Source organism: Tympanuchus pallidicinctus, unplaced genomic scaffold (genome assembly GCF_026119805.1).
Source record: "Tympanuchus pallidicinctus isolate F22 unplaced genomic scaffold, pur_lepc_1.0 scaffold15, whole genome shotgun sequence".
Lineage (NCBI taxonomy): Eukaryota > Metazoa > Chordata > Aves > Galliformes > Phasianidae > Tympanuchus > Tympanuchus pallidicinctus.
In genome coordinates this window covers 30192039-30210834 of record NW_026294669.1, presented here as the reverse complement: position 1 = coordinate 30210834, position 18796 = coordinate 30192039, and the positions used below count along the sequence as shown (strand labels likewise).

At 37.2% G+C, this 18796-nt stretch overlaps 1 protein-coding gene across 11 annotated transcripts in view; it reads left to right on the top strand.

Annotated features, from left to right (window-relative positions):
* Window positions 1-18796, top strand: part of GULP1 (GULP PTB domain containing engulfment adaptor 1) — a 277838-nt gene that overhangs the window by 32504 nt on the left and 226538 nt on the right. The window contains exon 2 of one of the 11 annotated variants that reach the window (XM_052676483.1): window positions 4140-4194. The exons of 9 other annotated variants lie outside the window; for them this stretch is intronic. The gene's annotated coding sequence lies outside the window, so the exon portion shown is untranslated. Of the gene's footprint in view, window positions 1-4139; window positions 4195-14704; window positions 14729-18796 lie in introns of those variants that run through there. One more of the 11 variants, XM_052676487.1, reaches the window with a different exon arrangement.

Here is an 18796-nt window from a genome sequence, read left to right as displayed (position 1 = left end):
GAAGCAGCCTGAAATTTGCAGTTACAATATGTTTGTTTCCATTTATGTGAAAGGTGCATGCGTCTTCTGTGAATTGCTTGGAAGGACTACATTAGAGTTTAGTATCATTGGGATGAAATTAATCTTGGCAGCTGCATCTGGGCAGGAAGCCTTATTTGAAGTCTCCTTGATGATATGCTTCATGCTATTTAGTTGCAAGATCCTTGTGTTCTGCCAACAAATGTAGAGTTCATATTCCAATGTCTTTGTCTTGATTTTTTTTTAGCAGAGATGTGGTAGTGATTGTATGTTATAATGGTAGATTTTAATGATGGTAAATTTTTGTATGCAGATGCTGTGGCCACTTTATTTCTGATGTGTATGTTATGGTATATTTGCTAATGCTGGAAACAAGTGAATTAGAAATAAGCTTAAAGTACTGTTCTTTTTTCTCTCAAGATCCAGTTTCAGTCTCTGTCAACTTTATAGAATAGGTGCTAAGTGAAACAGGTGAGCTACAGTAGATGGTACCGCTGACTGTGCTGACATTCAGAAGGTATATGCTCGAGTTTGAGAAGTCTCAGCTGGGCCAGCAGTTCCTTAAACCACATTCGCTTGAGTGCTTTTTCTTTCTTTAGTGTCTTCCAGAAGCTAATAGTAACTTTTTCAGGCACATTCAGGCGACTGAGCTGTTCCTATGCTTCTGAATTGCGTTAGAATTTATATGCACCAGTACAGGTTTGAGACCTTAAAAGTCACCTGCATCTGAAGTCTTTGCTATCCAAGGAGCTGCAACATCAGTGAGTCAGAATTTCATGTGCCTCGTCAGTCTTGTCTGCTTGCAAGAAGTGAGGAATGATGTAGCATTGATAGGAAGAGAAGAAACATAAGCCATGGAGTATGTGATCCTCGCTTTGTCTGTATCTTAATAAAAAGTAATTCTAATGTACAACTTCAACCATGATGTCTGCCTTCAGGCGAAGCTTTTGGGAAACTGTGGGGCTGTGGAAGAGGCATAAAAATGAGGGAAAGATTGACCTAGTGCTTATCAGAAACAGAATTGGGTAATGTCTTTTCTATATTGGAAATGATTGGGTAGTAATGCATGCACTCATTTGCAGGAGGGCAGGTTCAGCAGTCTACCACCAGCTGCAGTGTAACTCACTTCAAAGGCCCTGTGCATGTTTTCAGCTCTGAGGATGAGTAATCTGTTGAACAAAATACTACTTGGGAATATCCCTGTAGCACTCTTTTGAAATATTGAAACTGAAACTAGAAGTTCTTGCTTTAGCTTTTAAGAGGTGGAAATTTTCACTTGGTGAAAGGTAGTGGTCTGTGATAAGTACAACAGGCAATTTGGATCCTTGAGTCTAGGGATGCTCTCACCTTCTGTCTTTGTTTTCTGGTATATTACTGACAGCTGCATGTGGAACAGTCTCCCAAAGCCACTTAAGCTACTCACTTTTTGGCTGTTGTTGAAGCTGCCATCTTAGTGAACACCTTTAATAGGTAACTTCTCTTCAAGTTGTGCTTTTTGCTTTTGTCATTGTTCAAAATAAAATCTCCTGTGTTAGTATTTGAGAAAAGAGACACCTTTTAGGATCATGATATGTAGAGATTGTTTTTTTTAATTTCTCCTCTGCTGATAAGCCACATTAAAAGGAAAGCTAGACCTTTAACTTAGTGATGTAGCTTTTTATTATTTACGGATTCAGGCTTCACCCAGAAACATATTGGTGTCTTCAACAGTGAATTGGGATAAACTTCTGATAGGGAGCTCTCTTGTTTGTTCTTAGCACTGTGTGTACTTCTCACACTTGTGGAGTTGAAAACACACATATATTCTTTTGTACAGGACTTGGGAAATCAAGGAGATGGGATACCTTATATTTTTTTTTCTTAGTAAGTCTCTTTGTCTGTTTTGTTCCCCAGTGTATATTATGGTAAAAAGTTGATCTAAAAAGGTCTAGAGTGGTGTTGCTGGAGTATGGTTTGGCTTAAATGAGCAAGTTGTTTAATTTTTCTTTACATTTTACTTTGCTGTATGTTTGTGCACTGTGTTTTTTGTTGTTGTTTTGTTTTTGTTGTTTTTTAAGAGCTTTGAAGCTCAGGGGCACCAAGTGACAGAAGGAGAGGCACCTTCCTTCACTGGGGCAAAATAATCTGCTGGTGGGAGAGGCATTTGCAGATTCACCTCAAAACCTGACTGGTGCTGCACAAAGTCAGCTTGCATGAAGCCTCACAAAGAGCTGCAAGGAGCAAAGATAGCTAGCAAGGCCCCTCAGGGAAGCTAGAAGAGATGGGAAGCGCTCCATGTAGTTTATAGCTTCACAGATCTACTGCCTGAACTCTGCTAGCAGACGTCTTAGGAACAGTTCTGTCTTTGTGCTGTCCTGTTCATATAGTGATTTCCTTCCTTGTTGGGGAAGAGCATGAGAATCGAGTAACACTCAGTACGCCTCTTACTGCTCTGCAATTCGAGGTCTTATTGGACCAAAGATGATTTCTTAGGATAAGTCAATGGTGATTTTATGTCTGTAGGTCTGTCCAAACACTTTTTAAGTACTTGAAAGTTTTGAGCATGCAGAAGACTTAAGTTTTTATCAGTGTCCAAGTTAGAAACTTTGTATGTGTACATATTGTATGCACAAGGGAAATTTTTATTAGAAGGCTATAGATGCCTAACAGCTGTACTGAGCTGTTTCTTTCTGTGTGTGGATTTAAATTGATTACTTAAATGTTTTGGGGGATATTTTGCATATTTCTCAGGAGTCAGCTACCTGATTAGTGGACATCTGTTCAATATTTTGGCATGGCAGTTAAAATAATTAGTTGTTATATGATGCTAAAATATGTTTCTATTAGAAATCACTGATGGAGGGGAGAGAAGAGGTACTGCAATTCCAGTAGTCATGTGCACTGTGTTAAGTGCTTTGTTGTCTCCAGAGCTATGACAGCTTTCTGCAGGATTACTTCTGAAAGCACTTCTCAAAAGGAAATTAAGCACAACAGTGTGAAATAATTGTAATTCCACTGAATATGAAATATAGAGAATAACTGAATCTTGAGAGCATGGAGGTGTTGTAGGAATCATTCCATTTCATTAAAAATCAAAGCAGTGGTACATTCCCATTCTGTGCACTTGAAAATATGAACAACTGTATTATTTTATAAAAGATGCACAATCTGTTTCTAATAGAATGCTGTGATAGGCATGTAATATGTTATAGAATTGGCTCATGAACTTTGATTTTTTTTTTAATTATTTTTTTCTAAATAAAAAGTTGCAATAATCGTTTGTGCCTATCAGTCTTACGTTAATGTGAGTCTTAACTGGACCTCCCTGTCTTCAGAGGATTTACTAATATCTGTTTGGGAATATCACACCTTAGTTGGCTTTTGGAAGATTATGACTCCGTGAAAGATTTACTATTTGATTTGCTCTTTGGATAAAATTCAGTTATCCCTCCAAAATGATAGCATTGTAAGAAGATGTGGAGTAGTGGTGCTGTAGGTAGAATTTCTCATTGGTACAGGGAGATATTTTGCAAGAAAGATGGAGGAGTGAAAGAAGTTTGTGATATTTATATATGAGCAAAGAAATACTAGAACTTTAGTTAGGAAACGGGTTACAAAAAACCCAACCAGTTGTAGCAAATGCCAAGATTAGACACCATGTTACTCTTCTTGATTCATCTTTCACAGCTGATGTACACATGAGTAGCAGCTGTGGAGAAGGGGGGGCTGCATAGCTCAGGCAATATGCAAAAGGAGCTAGCTGGAATCCTTTGTCTTTTAGATTTTACTCAGAGTGGTTGTATTGAATGAGACAACTTCATCTGTAACGCAGTCAGAATGTCTCAAAAGCTTACTTTTATACCCTGTTTTCTATCCTCTTCCTTTCCCAGTTCAATTCAGTACATTGTCTGTTTGTTTGAGCTATTACCACTACAGTTGAATTTTCACAGTAGCAGTTCTGATGTGGCTGTCTTTTGTGTGATCACAAACTTGCTGTTTCTTGCAATAAATCTCTCGTTCAAATATCCTCACAGTTTAGTTTATAGTTTCCACAAAGAATATCCTGCTTCAGTATGATGATTTATGATAACAGTATAAATCTGATACACAAGGGTGTCCTTGCGATTCTGGTTTGTTTGCAGATTTGCCTTCAGAAAACCCATTTTGACACATACTTGGTCATGTCTTTAAGCTGTGGTAAGTTCTTTCTTATACAGATAGAGCAGATGAGAATTACTTTTCAAGTGAAGATAAAACTAGTAACATGCTTGTGTTAATCAACCGAAGTTTTGTTAATAATCATATGTTAATAATAATGACTGTTTGACTTAGGAGTTAGATTCAAATTATACTTTTGTAGAGAAAGAGGCTCTCATTAACTTTGCTCCAAGCCCTAGCTACCTGTCAGGGAAGTTTAGCTTTTAACCAGGTGCTTTAATAACTTCAGATGATGTCCAGGACACTTCCTGCTCAAGGAAATTGCTTATCTGAGGAGCTTTTGAGTGCTTTGTGCTTCATTTCACCTTGCTGAGATAAATCCAAGTGTCTTTTTGTTCTCCCAGCAGTCATGCTCGGGGTGGATGCTCCACTTGGAGTCCTGTAGAATGTGCAGAAATAGCTTTGCTGTTGCTCTGGTAATAAGAGGTTGGGTATGAGCGCGTGTGGGAGTTTTAAGAGCGAAGGAAGTGTTTTATTGCACAATAGAAAATAAGCTGATGAAGTGAGGGTAGGCTATCCTACCTTCATTTTTGATTCCTTTATTGTTATCTTTTATGTCTTTTTATCAACTCTTGAGGAGTTTGCAATTAATTTCCTGCTGTGTTACCTTGTAATGAACTGGGGGATGTTTGACTTGGCTCAGAAGCCAATAACATGAGTAAAATAAGTGATAATTCTGCAGTGAGGCTTTGAAGTTAATTTGTCCGGAGACTTTGATATTCTAAAATACAGATTACGTAGTTTTATAGGGAACTGAACACAGCCATGGAGAACAGAGCTTAGACAAATTCCTATAGAGTTGTTAGAAGGAGCTTGATCTATGTCAGGAGAAATTCATCTCCTTTGAGTTGGCTCCCCTGTTTTCTTCTTACAGCTAGGCTTGGATGGATGGCACTTTGCTGTGTCCATCAGCCATCCCACCCTGTTCTGTGGAAACTCTCTGCAGAGATTTTTTTACTTGAGATGGCTAGAGGAGCTGGATTTGAGGGATTAAAATTAGTGTCTGAACAGAGGAGCTCTGTCTACCTATTGGTTTGAAGTATTTTACTGTGTGTTTTATGTTTTGTTTCTACCAAAAAGAAAGCTTATTTCTCACTCAGAAATTGTGCTTAAGGTCATTACACATGGACATAAACATCATTCAGACATAAGTCACTATAATGGAACATAAGTTGCAGTGAAAGTGAATGCCATATTGCCTTAATAAAATTCACAAGTCAGTAGCAAGACTGTGTTCTGTAGTACAACCTGAATTTTACTCACACCACTATTTTATTTTGTATGGCAATATTTCAGTGTGCCTTTGGATGCAAAAAGCAATGCATGCTGTATATCACATCTAGCAGCAGCAGGGAGAAAAGCAAAATGGAGGTGTCCAATGAGTCCAGCAGGCTCTTAGCCTCCGTAACACTCAACAAGGAAGCAAATGACTACAGGCTTGAACTTAACTGTGTTTGAAGCAAACATATCTGTAATGCACCATGAAGGAAGCATGTCCTTGTCTTGTTTTTTTTTTCTCTTGCTAATTACAAATGTTGAATAATCACAAAGATTAGTAAATGAAAGAATGCCTTGTAGGTTTTTTGTGTGGTTTGGAAAAGGATTGGTTCAAACTCTAACCTGGCAAGAAGGTACCGATAGACTCAAGTTACATTATTATCAAAATTATTGTTTCAAACACCATGGAGAAGTAATGTGTGTTTTGAAAATAAAAAGGCTGTTTGTTCATTTGGCCAAGAGTAGATATGGACAGAGTTGTTCCAACAGAATTATGTTGCAAGATCGTCTAGAAGCGATATCTGCCCTTATTCAGTCAAGTGCTTGCCAAGCATGACATCACCAATGCTCCATCATGCGATATAATATGATAATGAAGTTGTGTTTAACTGGAATAGATAGCTATTGCTGTCCAATTCTAACAATAGCAGTTTGTGGCAGAGCACAAATTGCAACATATTTGTAGCTGTCATATTCAGAAATTGTAGATAACTGCAGAAATCAATGGCTTGTTGTCAGACTATGCAAGTTCTGGTTTGTGGCATCTCAACAGAGAGAGGTTTTAATCAAGAAAGCAATGGAGGCAATAATTCAGTATGCATAGGAGCTTTGCAGAACTGTATTTTAATCTTTGTTTCTCTGAATGTTGGTACACACTTGCCACAGAATATATAGAATATTAAAAGTTTGTTATAATGTTGTGCTTCATATATATGTGTGTATATATGTGTATATATATTTAAATTAAAAAACCATATGTCCACACCTTAATACCCTTTCCTGGTGAGAAGTACTCTTAGTTCATTGAGAAATCCATCTTAAAAACTTTGAAAAGATTGTTTTACTTGCTTCTGGCTAAAGGAGTTTTTCCATTGTGAACGTACCTATGCAGTAGCTTTATTCTAGATTAGAGCGTGCCAACAAATCACCTATTGTCTCAATATGCAGTCTAGTTTAGAAACTGAGAATTAAATGTACTGTTGTAGTTTGGCAATTTGATTTTTTTATTATTACTGTCTGGATAAAGTATACTTAATTAGATTTAAAATACATCTGAAGATTGAGATTTCATTTTCTATCAGGTAGGTAACCTGCTGCTTAAGAAACATTTATCTAAATGTTTTATCATGCCAGCTGGTTGTCAACACCCGTGTCAAAAAATAGTGGTATTTTATCTTAAAGGAAAGGAAGTATCTGTGGCCAAGGCAATCTGGAATAACGCCAAGGAAGTTGTCAGGGATGCAAAAAAAAAAAAAAAAACACGTTTCATTTGTAGTCCTTCCAGCACTGTGCTCTACACCTTCTTGCTTTCCCTTTTTTTGTTTTGCTGTGTTTGTTTTTCTTTTCTGGATCTTTTTTGAGGTGGATAATGAAACATCCAGCATCAGGCTTGCTGGTGAGTCTGACGTGTTACTATGTCTTGCATCAACCAAACCAATTTCCTTTAATGTGGGGGCAGTCTTCTGTATGGCGTGGTGCTGCAGTGTTTGTATAATCATAGCAGTTGCAGTTTGTAGCTTGTATTGTTTCTGTTCACAAGTACAGTCACAGCTCATGTCATGCCATTAGATGGGTGCTCCAAGCCTAGAGTTAAGGATAAAATAGATTCAGTCAATAGCAGATTAATATTGTTTCCAACTTAAGTACTGTAGTCAAGGAGGATCTTTGAAAGGTGTCATCGTAGTAGAGAAGTACAGCCCAGAAGAGACTTAAAATCATTGGAATCTAATTTGCAAGACAGTCTGAAATTTTGACTTTGACAAATTATCACTATTTGTTTATACCTTGCTTACAAGTAATATGCTGCGCAACATCTGGAGAGCTACATATGTTTTAAAGGTGTCATTGTAACTGCAGGATGTAATCATTTTTTTTCTTTGAACAGGGCTATATGTGTTTTAGTAGCAGTGACTCCAACTTCCATATTTACTTCTTGAGTAAACAACTGACAGGTATTTGTGTGCAGATGGCAGAGACTCATCTCTGAACCCTGCCAGTCCTTAGCAGTTGGCTGTCACCGTATGAAATCCTCCAGCTTCAACACTGAAGGCATTTTTCATAAACAGCCCAGAATGACATTGAATCAATAGATGTTGACATGACTTTTATTCATAGAAGCATCAATTAAAGTAACACTATCTGATGTAAGGTCAAATAGGAATTTTATCTTTTTGATTATTTTATCATGTGACATTTTCTGTTATGGAAGCAATGTTAGTGTCAACTGCTCCAGATTTGTTTGTGTATCACTATGTGGCCATTCTATACTTGACATTGAAAGAGAGCAATGAATTGCTTGGGATTGTGTGTTGTGTGATTTGCAGCTCCTAACTTGATTTTGTTTCTTGTTTGAAAACACGCAGATTGTTTTTCTTTTCCTAAACCTAGAAGTGAAGAATTAAACTAAGTTACATGATGATGTTCAGTGGGTCTATTTACTACATTTCTGTCTGGATACAGAGAAAATATATTTTATTATTGGAAAGTAATGTGGCTATTTGGAAAATCACTCGGGCTACAGTACTCATGTTGGCAGTTTTATTTTCCAACCGTAACAGTTCTGTTTCCTTTTTATACCTGTTTGTGCAGAGGTTAAATTATCACAAATCATGTTTTTTAGGGGCTGTGTTGCTCAAGTAATTCAGTTTTATGTACTCGTAGGCTGTATGGATTTAGGCAAGCTCTCTTCTGTAACATAGCTTTATTTGAATAGTTTACCATAAGTCACAAATCTAATCAAACTCTATCACTGGGTAAAACAATTCTTTTTGTTTGTTTGTTTGTTTTTCTTTGAAACTGGCTCCAAATGAGTAACTTGGCTGAATTTAAATCACAATTGATATCCAAACAGGAATATAAAGCAATACCAAAAAATAAAACCAAACAGAGAAGTACTTGCTTCCTTCCTTAAATCACTTTAAGGCGAGCAGATGATAGCATTCTAAGTCTTCTTGTAAAATCTAAGTTTGCTTTTATGCTTAAGGGACTGATGAGTGGATGCAAAGAACTGACGAGTCACTGCATTCACCCTGGCTCTGCGGGTGTCACAGCTTGAAGCAGTGATTCAGTACCTGGTGGGTAGGCAGGGCCACCCCAGGGGAGCTCAGATGCATGCAGTCCATCTGAGTGATCAGAAGGGGTTGAGCCAGGATGCACCCCTTACCAGATGTCATTTAAGGGTTGGCAGTGGAAGCAAGCACACATCTGTGGATATCCCTGTGTACCTGAGGCTTTCCAAAGATAAGCACATTCTTTCCTTTGTTTCTGCACCTACTGCTGTTGCATTTGAGCAAATCCTTACTTGCTGCAGCCTAGGACCTTGCTACTTTGCTATCATTGTGTTACAGGGAATGGGACGTACATCCCCACCTCCAGTTTCTTGGCTGCTTTGCATTCTCCCAGTTTAAATGATAAAGCTGTTACAAGTCTGAGAGCAAAGTTTAATGCATCCTGAAAAGTATGGGCTGAATCTGTGTGGTTTAGCTCTCAGCCTCAAACTTGAAAAAAAAATCAACAAAACAACCCTTGACAGCATACACTTCTGTCTAAGAACTGTGGTGGTGAATATAGGGCTGCCTCTGGTGTGTAGATGTTCTGATAACATGCAAGACTCATGTAAAAGTGAAGATAGGATATGATGAAACTTCTGTGGTTATTTAATTTATGTATTCTGATTTGGACTTCAGTCAAGCCTAAAACCCACAGCCTTTCCAGGAGCAAATAATTGGTGTGATTCACTGATAAGTGTGATTATCTGCTCCTGAATCTTACTCCAGCCTTATTTTTTGGTTTGTGTATCAGCTTAGCAAATTGGGAAGGTCTTTTCTGATGTTCCTCACTCCGCTTTCAGCTTTGCATATTTCACATACTATTCTTAAAATGGTCGTCTTCCAAAGATGAAAGATGTAATTCCCAAAGCAAATGGGGGTGGGGTAACCAACTTAGTACAGGTAGCTGCAATAGGACACTTGCCCTCGCTTTTTTGCAGTGAGATTTAGCTTTGCGTGTTCTCCATCTTCTCTGTCTCTAGCTCTGGTCCCAGTAGCGTATCTATCTTTGGACTATACTTATTACTATAGTCTCTTATCCAGAGTACACTCTGAATTCTAGCATTGTACAACTAAGGTGTTTTCTTCTGTTTTGTTTTGTTTTTGTTTTTTGGATTTCTTTGTATTAGTGAAGATGTTGAGGCTTCAGAGATACTTGGAAGCTGCCAGACCTGTAGCAGGCCTATGAGAGAGCAAGCAATAACAATGAGTAAATTCTTTACTTCTCAGGGTTACTGTGTAAACCTTTTTTGAATGAAGGAATACAGCGTAATACAGAAGAGCTCCAGCAAGCAAAGCTGCTTTTGAATGCAGTGGGACTTCTGCTGTCTAGGAATGAACTCAGAATTGGAATCTTCACCCATGTGAGCCCACGGAAAACCTTATGCCATGATCTTATGGTTTTTATGTTGTTTACAGCGATTTACTGATTTGTTACAGTGATACAGTGATTTAGTATGCTGGCTTAACAGTTTTATTTTCATCACTCTGATCTGATTAAAACTATTTAATCTCATAGGTGTTTTGGAGCTAACATGGGTACAGATCAGAAAAGTCTTTGTACAGTATTCCTGTTCACTCAAATGTTCTGGCAGCTGAGTGTTTTGATTTGGGTTTTTTCATTGATGCATTAAATAACAAAGGATTTATTTTCTTTTCCTTTTTTTTATTTTTTTATTTTTTTGTTTTGAGTTTTCTGGCAGAATTTAAATATTAGCTGGTCAGTGAGGTTTTTCTTTTATTCCAGGGCACGTCTTAAGATTTAATGCAGTTTTTAACTGCACCATGACAGGCTTTTTCTACTTGTTTGTAGACTATGTCATATCTCAAAGTTTATGTGAGAATAAGGATTTTGTACATGTATGAAGACTGGCAGGGGGGCAAAGCTTGTGTGAACTCCCATGTAATGTGCTCTGGGTTGGCGTTTATAAGGCAAGGGGCTGGGTATTATTTTTCACAGCAGAACTGTCTGGAGTTCTTACCTGACTGCTCTGATGCAGTTTTTTATAACTGTTTTGAACATGAAAATTAATAGATGAGATGTAGCCATTAAAGATTTGCATTCACACATGGTTCTTTCCATTCACATAGCAAAACAAATGTTAATTTCTGCCAGCGTCCCGTCCTTAACTTGTTCTCCAAAACAATTTTTGCTTACCAATATTTCCAACCTTCTGTGCATCTTTAAGTTTTTTCCACCAATCTTCTTACTCATTTAGCTGTGTGCTTATGCTGTTTCCGTGCCACAGGTCAGCAGCTGGGGCGCAGTTAGGTGACATTTAATGGTCTGATAAGAAATGAGCACAGGATTGCATCTTAACTCTTGATTCACCGACCTGTCAGATATTCACAATTCTGTTCTTTCATGGCAATGTGGAAGTTGATGCATTTTCTTTTTTTTTTTTTTTTTTGTAAGGATGGTAACAACAATTAAAAAAAAAAAAAAGGATAAAAACAGTGTTATAAAACAAAACATGTCATGTGTTGTCTAAAAGTAAAATGAGTTCATAGACTGCTGCCATTGTGGCAGGTAGATTGCCCCAAGTCACAGCAGTGAAGGCTGCAGTGTGAGTGCCACCTGGCTTGTCTGTACTAAGCCCTGTAACTCTGGGTTACCAGATGGCTCATTTTAAATATTTTCACATTAATGCTTTGAAACAATTCATGCCTGCCCTTAGCTGGACCTGCTGTCCATCAGGAAGCCATAGCATCACTAGGATTTCAGACACACAGCATTTCTTCAAATTCAAGCTTTTGGGAATTCTCTGCAGCCCTAAGGAGATTCTTCCTTGTCAGGTTCTAACTATTATTTGGGCATAAATTAAACAATAGGAATGAAATAGTTGTGATAGGGCTGTATATATTCCTCATTTCTCTAATCTTAGAGATCTTCAAAATATCCCTGCAATAAATTTCTCTCCTACAGAGGATTTAAGCTGTATTCTACTTTGATGTTTCTCTCTTGCCTTAGAAGGCCTGCGTCTTCAGTTTTATCCTTGCAAATACATTCTTATTGTATCTACATTGCCTAATTTAAAGTGTAAGATGTGAATATGTATTATCGAGGAATTTACTTAATCCCTTATGATGGCTTTTTTCCTTATCTTTTCCTTATGTGATGTTTGGGCTGTAAGAAGTCTGAACTTTCCTTAAGAGAAGTATCTTCATGTTCTGCTCCCTGAATTAACCTTAAAAGAAGAATTTCTCTTAATGAATATATGTATTTTATATATATATATATATATATATATATATATATTTACTAATTATATATTACTATTGTGTGTGTATATATATATATAAATTATATATTATATATATTATATATTATTATTATATATTAATATATTATATATATATATTTACTAATTGGTTTGCTCATTTTTACTTTTGAGAACTCTAATCACCACATCAAAGTTATAAATGCTTCCTACTCCTCTTCCTGTGACTGTATAGGTTGTTTAGACAGCCATCAGACTTGTGAAGATGTTTTTTATCTACTTGAAAGTGGTTGTTGTTATCACATGTATGTTCTAGATGTTCTCCTCTAGTATGCTATATTTCACTATTGGGTGGCACTGCTGTAACACTTGAACCACATGGTTGCTTCACTCTTTCCAGTACTTGAGCTTTGCTTTCTCTATGCTCTATGACAAACTGTAGACTTGATTTCGGGCCTTTGTGCCCACTGATCAAATGGGATTTTTTCCTTCAGTTTCTGAAGAATGAAGTTGAAATAACAGGGAACCCTTTGTTCTGAGATGATATCAAGCATAATGTGTCTTGCACAGATTTGACCTTGACTAAAATGCTGCCTTGAAGAATTGATTTTGCTTCCATCAGGCTTTAACTACAAAGATCTTCTCTCCTTGGGAAGTAGAGTTGAAAATGGAATACCCAATAACAGCTTATACCATGTAGTAGGACTTGTATAATTTGGACTGTATTCTAGCAGTGGAGTTTGTGTGCTTCCTTTCAGTGCATTATATGACTGTATGTGACTGTTGAGTTTTTTGACATACGCAAGTGAAAATCTTCCTTACCACTTCTGTATTTAGGGCGCTTGAAAATATATTTAATGATATCAAGATCTGTAAATGGGACGGGGTATTGCTGCTGAAGGTCACAGATGCTATTTGCCCAACTGTATCAAGCTGGAGAACTGCTGCCACGTTCCACCACTGATTTCTGGCCTCTATACAAGAACGCAGCACAACAAAAAGCCTTGCTCTGATTATTCCAGTACATGAACTCCTCTGTATGATTTCTGTGTGATTAGTAGAACTTGTGCTGCTTCTCACAACCAAGTCCTTAAATTAAGAGGTGCCCTGTAAGTCTAATTCTTGCAATGTTGTTACCCTAACTGTGAATGGTGCAACAGGAATGAGTTGTCCTGAATAACAACTTTCTGAAATGTGGCGATGTGAGTGGCTTCAGGCATGTCAGGGTTCTGTAAATAAATACAAAACAAAAAAACCATTTCTACTGGTCCCCTCTAATCCAGTCTTGAGTGCTGCACAAGTGAGATTTGTTTTCCAGAGTCCCCCAGCCTTTTCTCTTGTCCTGCTTTTACTGCAGAAAGTCAAGTTTAAGCAGCGTTGCTGTTCAGTTACCTTCCTATTCCTATTTTCTTCTGTGTTTAAAGTGTTGTTTTTTTTTTTTAATAAGTAGGCTTTGACTCCTTAGAGTGAAATGTCAAAGTAAGTATGAATGACAAATATCTATTTCAGACTCTGCTAGATGGGTTTATGAGACAGTAGAAGGAAAAACATTAGAGTGGATGCTGTCTTTAAAACCTGATTTTGCAGATGGGAGCAGAGTGCTAAGATCTTCTCTTGTCTCCAGGGATATAGGAAGTGCTCAGCTGTAGGGGCTCATAGACAACCAAGACATCATTTGTGGCGTGGATTAATGATTTTTCCACTGTCTCAAATCTCAAACCCTCAAGTAGTTCATATTTGGAATAGAAAACAAATGCGTTGGTGCAAAAGATGGGAATAGTAATTTTCTTGTTTAAATTCAAGAAATAGGGTATCAGTGTGAGGGGTTAGCATTTGCTTACAGAGTTTGGTACTGTCATGACAATCAAACGGCACTAGGACTCAGTTTACATGAAGCCAAGGGAAAAGTCTTTGTGTGTTGAACCTCTATGACATACTCTGACACAAATAACCTTCAGTATTTATTTCTTTAGTTTTCCTACAAAGGCATTGTAGAAGCAAATAGGTGAGCATGATGTATTGTGTAATTAATAATACTGACACGTATTTTGTTTGGCAAAATAACCAGGTAGTGAAATTGCAATGCTGTGGCGCAGTATACAGTCTGTTAGAAAGTGTTTCTGATATGTTGGCACTCAACTTTTGTTCTATTACTAGACTATATCATTAGTCTGGCACATTTGGGTATGTTTTGGACTTAGCAGGTTACAGGAAAATCTGGAAAGACAGAATGTATTCTTGTTAATTATAGAAAAAAAAAATAGCCTGTAGCAAATAAGAACCATTTTCAGACAGTTCATTTGAGTTTTTTGCAAGCGTTACTTCTTAGTTGTTTTTTAAATAGAGGCTTATAGAGAAAAAAAATGAGGAGATAAACTGATGTTTTCTAATTTTCTGCTGGGTTGGTGATTATAAAACAGCAATGAATGTGTGTTATACTCAGTACAAATCAGCAGGTCTGAAGGACTTGCTGGAGTGTTTGAGGATGTGGTCAAGAACTTGCTGAACTGTTTGTAATCATTTTAAAGTAGTTAGAAAACTAAGGATACCAGCAACTTGTGAAAATAAATTACTTGGAATATTAATATGCAAAGATAATGTTTTGTTCAGTAGGTATGGCTTTTGTACCTTCCAACACAAGTAGAATATGTTCTTCGTACAGGTCCGGAAGCCTTTTCACCTATGTTGCTGTTCCTCTGCTTGACTGGGAATGTGAAATGAACAATAAGTCCTTAATTTAAAGCTGAGGTAAGATCTGGACTTGAACTATCGCCTGCCTTGCTTTCAGGAGAAACACTCAGGTTCAAGTGAAATACAAGATTAACTTTCTCACAGTAAACATTTCAAAATCTCAGTTTTACAAACATAAAGTGCATATCTGTTTGTATAAGCTTGTAGCCATAAATATATAGATATTATTCACACAATCGTTCAGAATGAATGAAAGGATGAGGGCGAGAAGTAGGAAGAAAGCCATGTCACCCTTGTAACAGTTGAGTTACTGAACCTGAATAGGTCTTAAGACTCTTGGGTAGAGATAAGTTTATCATCATCAAGTAGCTGAAATGCTGAGAAGACCAAAAACGTAGAAGTGAAAATTATTTAAGAACGTTATTTACTATTTGCACAAATTATTTACTGTATGTTTTCCTTTCATCCAAAGACACTTCTGAGATGCCATCTGAGGTAATGGTGCTGAACATGAGGCATGGTGCTCCCTTGGGAAGCAGAGGATACAGCCTAGAACAGTTATCTGGTTTCACACTATATTTTTGTGTCTCTTGAGATTTGTTACCTCCAAAGTTGAGAAGAGAAGTGGTAGTGGGATACTAAGCATTGTAAACTGACATAAATTGCTGTAGCTGGTGGTACCGAGTGACAAAACACAGTAAGGTCTTTTCTGCCTTAGCAGTTGCTGACACTGCCCTTGAAGAAAGTGATAGCTGAGAAAAAGTCATGAGTGAAAATGGATAATGCTATACTCTCTTGTCATACTCTGAGACACAGTTTTATTGTTAATTTTAATTGCATTCCTTATTTATTCATTATTGCAGAGTATTGATCATGTGTAATACTTTGATTTGGCTTTGTGCCAGAGATGGAAGGCCTTGTTTTCAACAATGCGAGAGCTCTGGTCTTGAGAACAATGAAATGAAACACAATGATGGATCTCATCAGAGGATATTGTCAAATAGGAGGCATTGGTGCCTGGTCTGGTTTTACTTAACATCTTTGCCTTAAGAAAAAGGCAAAGAAGTTAATTGGATTGATTTCATTGAAAAAGAGTTTAGAACTAATGGGAAAATGCTGGCAATGAAGTCAGTGAAGGAAGGCATTATATGATGAGGAGTGTTTACTTCTTAAACAAGGAATAAACTATGGCCAGGAAATAAGTATGGAAATGAAAATGACAGGATTCTATATTTCTACAAAAAGAGTTAAATAAAGGCAGCAATAAACAGAGCAATGAAGGTAGATTCTGCATGGAGTATGCAGAATCACTAAGTCATTTCATGGATCAGGGAAGTAGTAATTCCTTGCTGGTTAGGTACAAGTTCTATGTCTTGGTAACTCCGTACCTGAATGTTCTTAACAGATCCATGAGGATTGAGAGGAATAGTGTGACTCAATATTTCTGAGTGAATCATTCAAAATTTCAAGATTTAAATATTTAGGGCTGCTTCAAAAGTTTAGTAGGGCTTGTAAGAGTGTTTTAAAACCTTCTGTTTTACCTGTATCTTAAAACTAAGAACGCTGTCGTGTGAAGGTCAGACTGCTTACTTAGAGTATTACATTTACATTTCTGTAAATTAATACGCATGCATTTGAAATGATAGTTGAGAGGTTCTGATTTCTTTTAAAGCTCGTGGAATTCAAATTAGACTTTTCTTATACTTCTCTGTTTGAAGTACTTTGAACAAAGCCGAAAGGCTACGTTTATGGACTGTGTTGCTTACACAACATGTTCATGTCGATTTTCACTATTAAGCAATACCTCTGGCATGGTCAGCCTTAGAGTATGGCAGCTCCAAGCTGTTGACTCAGAGCTCTGGCAAAGCTACTATGTGTAAGTAACCATGTTGCTGAGAGGGTTATGTCTGTTGGCATGAATACTAAAAATCAATTTTTCTTATCCTGCTTTTTTGTTTTTTTTCCTTTTTTTTCTTTTTTCTTTTGATGTCCCTCATTTCTCCACACGTGAAAACTTGGTGCTTAGATTGGAAGTACTGCTGAAATCTCCCTGCTTCTTTTTAGCACAGAGAGGAAAGCTGCTCTGGATAAAGGAAAGGCAGCAGCTGTGAAGTTCTTATTGATTTATTGGAAAAAATGCAAAACCCAGGAACTTAACAATGATAAATGAGGGTTATTTATGGGCATGGCAGTGATATACTTGTCTAAAACATAAAATAATGAAGCTGAATGTTTTTTTAAACATGTGGAGGGAACAAGGAGCATTTGGACAAGTGAATTTTCTGTTTAGCTCAGTTAAATAAAGGTAAGGTAAAAGTTTGCAGCATGTTCTTTTGTCTGATGTGAGACTAAACATATCATTTGTATATAAATCCAGAAATCCATTGAAAGTAATTCTGAGAAAGTGTGGTACTAAAAGACAGCTTCAGCTGAGTCAGCCTGATGCTGCTGGCTTTCCAGAGCGTGTGCTTAGCCTGGCACCCCCAGGGTGGTTTCTGCCCTGTTACTACAGCCTCCTAAAAATGCTCCCTTCATTTCATGACTTCTCAAAACCTAATTGCTAGTTTGTGTTTCTCATTGACCTCCCTCATGCGTCTTGATGTCCGTGACATTAGATGTATGTAAATACTATCTGCTTTTCAGTGAGAATCTCTTTGGATTCGGAATTATTTTCACAACATCTTCATTTGTTGCTGTTTTACAAGGAGTCAGTGTGTGCTTATGACTTTATGCTGGTATTTCCCAGTTCAGCCTCAGACGTATCGTGTGATTCTAATTTCCTGGTTGGCGGAGAGGCTGTTTTTGAATCTTCTTTCTAAAATAGAACAGGAGATGTGTGTTTGTCCTTAACTTTATTCCTTAGACTGCGCCACTACTTCGTCAGGCTTTGCTGAAGAATTCTTACATGGGCTTCTGAAAGCTGAGACAAAAAATACCTAAGCTTGTGAGTTGCAAAAGGATTTTGTAGTCTGAGGACAAGTGAGAGGACGTGGATTTGCATGTGTATTTTTCTTCTGACAGTATCACCTCAAAACCTATCCCGTGTGTACACTGCATTCTGCCTTAATTTCTGCACTTGATAATGATTTCCACAGCATGGGTCAAAGCCAGATCCATTGTAGAAAAATGTTGACAGGACTGATTTCCTGACCAAATCATGGAACCATTCTGTAGATGTAGATTTACTTGAAATGTACTTAACATGTTTAGATACTGAAACCTGCACATGAATTTGTGATTTGCAGCAGGCTTGTGCAATATGTGGGCTCCTGGAAGTTAAATACCAAGCAGTTTTTAAGTGCAAAATCTTTTACTTATTTTAAGAGCACTGAATACTTGAACTTATACGGGTGTATGTAGGTTTAGTATCCATCCTTTATTGTGAGCAAGGAGAGAACATAATATTGTAAGGTTACAGCAGAAATTACATAGTATATTCATATACTCTCACACAGAAATCTTTATGGCTAGGATTAAACAGTGACATTATTGAGATCTGATATCGACTGGTGATGGGACTTAAAATCTTCCAACTTGTGAATGAGTTGTAATTTCACTGCATTGAAGTTAAGAGTTGCAAATTTCTTATATTATTTTGCAGAGGCTTAAAATTTATTTTTATTATAGTAGAAATGTGTTGCAGTAGTAAATGGTGGGGAAACTCTACTATGCATGACCTGTTTTAACTAGATAACACTATTGACTTTTTTTGTCTTTATTTCAGTGCTTCTGCTTTAGTTAATTCTAACTCCATTTCTGATTCTTGATTAGCTTAGTGGTAGGTTGTCATTAAAGCATTTGATTCCCTAAGGGCACGATCTATAAGGCAGATCTTTCCAGTGGAGAGTCATGATTGAGCCAATTTACACATAATTTAAACAGCAGTTGGCCTAATACCCTGAGGTGGAATTTGAGATACTTAATGTCCAAGAGCTTAATACCATAAATTGGTTGTTTAGGTTAAGTGTTCTTTAGAGACCTGCGTGAGGAGCCAGGGGGACAAATAATGCCTGTTCTGTTCTCTTTCCAACAGGCAAGTCAAGATCTGAAGAAAGATGAAGGCAGCGGTTGCACTTAATGTGGAATTGCCATTTCACATTTTATTGGAAAGGTTTTGTTTCGTGC